Source organism: Halyomorpha halys, unplaced genomic scaffold, assembly GCF_000696795.3.
Source record: "Halyomorpha halys isolate HHAL.00 unplaced genomic scaffold, Hhal_1.1 Scaffold281.1, whole genome shotgun sequence".
Classification (NCBI taxonomy): Eukaryota; Metazoa; Arthropoda; class Insecta; order Hemiptera; family Pentatomidae; genus Halyomorpha; species Halyomorpha halys.
This window is the reverse complement of record NW_027108453.1, coordinates 647,750-651,900: the sequence shown is the minus strand read 5'-3', so window position 1 is coordinate 651,900 and position 4,151 is coordinate 647,750.

The window sequence follows — 4,151 nt, the reverse complement described above, 5'->3', positions numbered from 1 at the left end:
TGTATTTTTGACATATTAGATATAAATGTTTTGACCTGGGCAGAATAGCCTGTATGGAGTTTTTTAAAATGGTTAAATGATATGTCTCATAGTAAACTAAGATTGTCCCTGAAGATGGCCGAATTGGCCGAAACGTTGGACGTGTAAATGAAATAAATGTTTTGAGACTATAATTTGGATAGTGTTTTTGAATTATTTAGTAATAAATAAATAATCTTTAGACCTTAATAAAATAAATTCTTTCCTAAAATGAATATTACATTAACTGCATCAGTTACAAGCAATATTTCACTTTTATGGAATTCTAATCACTAAGTATCATTCGAATATGCTTCAAAGTTTGCACCGCGCCATGGTGCAGTGGTAAGGGCGCCGCGAAATATTTCAGTTATTAAAAAAAATTACAGATATGGAAAATAAAAATTAATGATGAGTGTATCAGTTATTGTTTTCTCTTCTTGTACCAGTTTATAACCTCCAATGAATTTAATTTGTCTTGCAATATAAAATCCATTTTTGTTGATCATCTATAGAGCTTATAAAGAAGTTCGTAAAATACTTTGAAAGAGATAATAATAAATTTACATGGATTTAAGACTCATTTAAAGCCAAGGCTCCAACTGACTTTACCTCTTTAGGAATGGAATCTCTTATTGACTTGTCTTCATTAAAAGGATACGATTGGTATTTTTATTGAAAGAGAAGGCATCCGAAACGCTGTTCTACCAATAAGAAAAATTAAAGAAGAAACATAAGAATCTGCAAAATTTATATTAAAATTTGTTCGAGAGTTATACATATGAAACTCGAGTCCTCACGAATTATGATTTGTTGACCATCTTCTATTCCAATTAAACGTGCATTTCCAAAATAAATCTTAAAGACTATCCCAAAGATTGTTTTACGATGAGGAATGGCCTTTTATTAATTTATTACAGTCATTTCCCAGTTAGGATGCGGAAGATGAATAAAACACAATTTAGACGAGTAGAACCCACAGGAGTTGATTTCCGGTTACAGTGTAATAGAAAACAATTTTCTGCCCAGCTACATTAGAACTCGGATCCTTGGAGTTAGTAGCCACGCGCCATTCCCCGGGGCTACCGCGCATCTCATAGAACATCATCCAAGGTAGAATAAATTTGATAGAATATGACCTGTTTACATTCAATAATTTCTGAGGTACAGTTTTTTTTAAAGCAACATTTCATAAAAATGTACTAAAAAATCAGTAGTTAGTAAATATAATGTGTGAAATTTATGTATCAGGAACCATGAGGCGTACAGATACTAATTAACACTCAAATTAAAACTAGTTTAATATATTATTAAGTAGTTTATGACGTTTGCCATCGTAGGAATATTAAATATTTATGACATTTGCTAAAATACATTTATTTCTATTTGTTCAGACAAAATTTCAAATGCAATATTCATATTTATATGCAAATATCATAAAAACTACTAACTCTACAAAATTAACCGTCATAAACTACTTTACAGTACATTAAATGTTCTTTAATATGAGTGCTGGCAGACTATATGTCTATATGTCTAATGTTCCCAAAGATATACTTTTTATAGATTAAAAAGTTTTGTCCGAACAATTAGAAATTGACAAATATCATGAACACTAATACTCCTTCGAAGATAAACGTCATAAACTACTTTATATCAAATTAAACTATGTTTAATTATCGGCTTAAAAAACTATTTTATAAAAAGTATAATTCAGGTTTAATGCGTGTTCTGATAATTTAGATGCAAGAGGATTACAGGAGTTGATGGAAGTTTTATGCTGGGAAATGCGGTTCTTAAGTTGGTTTTTAGTTTCGCCGATATTAAACTATGTTTAATTTGAGTGCTAATAGACTACAGATGTCTTGTGGGATCTGAGATATAGGTTTCCTAAAATAAATTCACTAACTAATGATTTTTCAGTACATTTTTTATGAAATATTAAAAAATACAGCTTTTAAAAAAACTGTATATCAGGGACTATTAAACGTAAATAGCTCTATTAGGGCTCATATTCTGACAAATTTACGCTTCTTTCAATGATGTTCTATTTGGTTTTCTAGTATTGAGGTAGTTTCAAAGGTGAATGAAAAAATTAATTTTATTTAAACATTTTGAAACAGCCACCATTTTGTTCTCCCTCTAACTTGGCAGACTCATCGATTAGAAATAGTAATTATACGTAGTATGCATTAAGGTAACAAAAAATTGTGGTGAAATAACTAATGTTTTATCCACCGGGCTCTTGTACTATATCCCTTTCTATACACTAACAGTTCCCTCATTCAAATCCTTAATTTTCAAACACCTTTTCCTTCTCCATTTAGTATAGATATACTATATTATATAATACTATATTTAATATTTTAATATTTCCTTTTTTATTTTTTTTTAATTTAAATTATTCTAAAGGAACTACGTCCCAGAATAATAGAGATATTTTTCATTTAGTTGCTTGAAAGTCAACATGACGTCAGGCATCTCCAGAACCGGCCATTGGCCATTAATTTATCGAAAATAAAAATTAAATTTTCGCCAATGCCCGAAAAGAAACATTACACTGACGTCGAGAACGTATAAAAATAAGAAAGACAAATATACGTCATCGGTTTTTTTTTTCGTTCCAAATTACTATTATTAATAAATATAATAAGAACGAATACGTATTATTCATAAAATAAACAAGATACTATAATTTTTCCACGAAGGCTATCGGTAATTATTTTTCAGGGTTGAGAAAGAAGTACAACTCAAGGATTCTATGGCTATTAATTGTGGATGTTGTTCTTATTTTTTCCGATGTAAACTTTTCAGAGCCAATGAGGATGCACTTTGTTTTATAAAACGACGATGATTGCAGAATTAGCTTACTTTTCCTCAATCACTGACAAGAATGGATTGAAAAACGATTGAAAGTCCGGTAAAATGAAAACAATTAAAAAAATACTACACGCCAAGCAACCGACCTTGTACACATTTTTTTAAAGTGAGGTAAGCAAGATCAGAAAATAATATAATGTCATAAAATGAAGAGAAAAACGAAAATTAGACATTCTTAAGGACATTCCATAAATTTTAATAAAAAATAGTTTTATGGAAGTATATGGGAAATAAATGCGTGAAAAATATCAGAGAAACATGTAGTTCCTGTGTAGTGACAATCAGGGTTAACACAAATAAAAACTCTAGCGCTCCCATCTAGTCATCACTGGTTCCCAATAAAGAAATGCGAATGGGAGAGAAGCACTGGGATCACGGAGTTCTGCCTTCCCGTTCATACGAGGGTGGTGGCTATTGATTTAGCGATCTATGGGCTGAATATAATTAGTGTATATAGGAATGATTGATTGTTAGATTGATAAGTAGTGCGATCCGGGCACTAGTCTAGATTTTTTAGTAATGGAAAATTTTATTGAATAACTTACAATTCAAAGCTAAGTACTAAAACGTTTCTGAAAAGAGTATGATTATTAAGGGAAATAGTTATAATTAAAATTATGTTTTGAAATGATATATCGATAATAATAAATAAAGAAAATGATATGATACCTGAAGAAGAAAACGACAACAGGCAACTGACTCCCGGCACAGAAGAAACCACTATATATAAAGGATATCATTCAGACGCATTTTCTAGTAAAACCCTAATGATGTCTATTAATTAGTGTAAATGAGAGCCGTCATTTTGTTAGAAAACATAGGAATTACCTCTAGCGGTTCAGTTCGAAAATATTATGCATCTCTGGAAACAAAACACATTACGTAATATCCTGTCGCTATTATTATTATTACGAGAGGTGGGTGGTGCGGTCAGCAATGATAGACAAGTAAGCAATACTTATTTAATTTGTGCCGACGTTTTGACCTGACCTCAGGACTTTATCGGGGCTGAAAACCAAACAACCAAAAAGATAAGAAAATTATAACAAAAAAATTAAATTAACACGGTGATATTTTAATTTTTAAACATTCATTACATATTTTATTACATTAATTCTATTAATGTTAATTAGGTTTTCCATGGGCTCGCTCAACTGGCACAATTTTTCCCACAAGGTCAAGAGGCTGAGTGGGCTTCCCGAACCCATAAGATTGAGTCACATGATACAAGAAGATGGAAAGTTGAAAGTTTT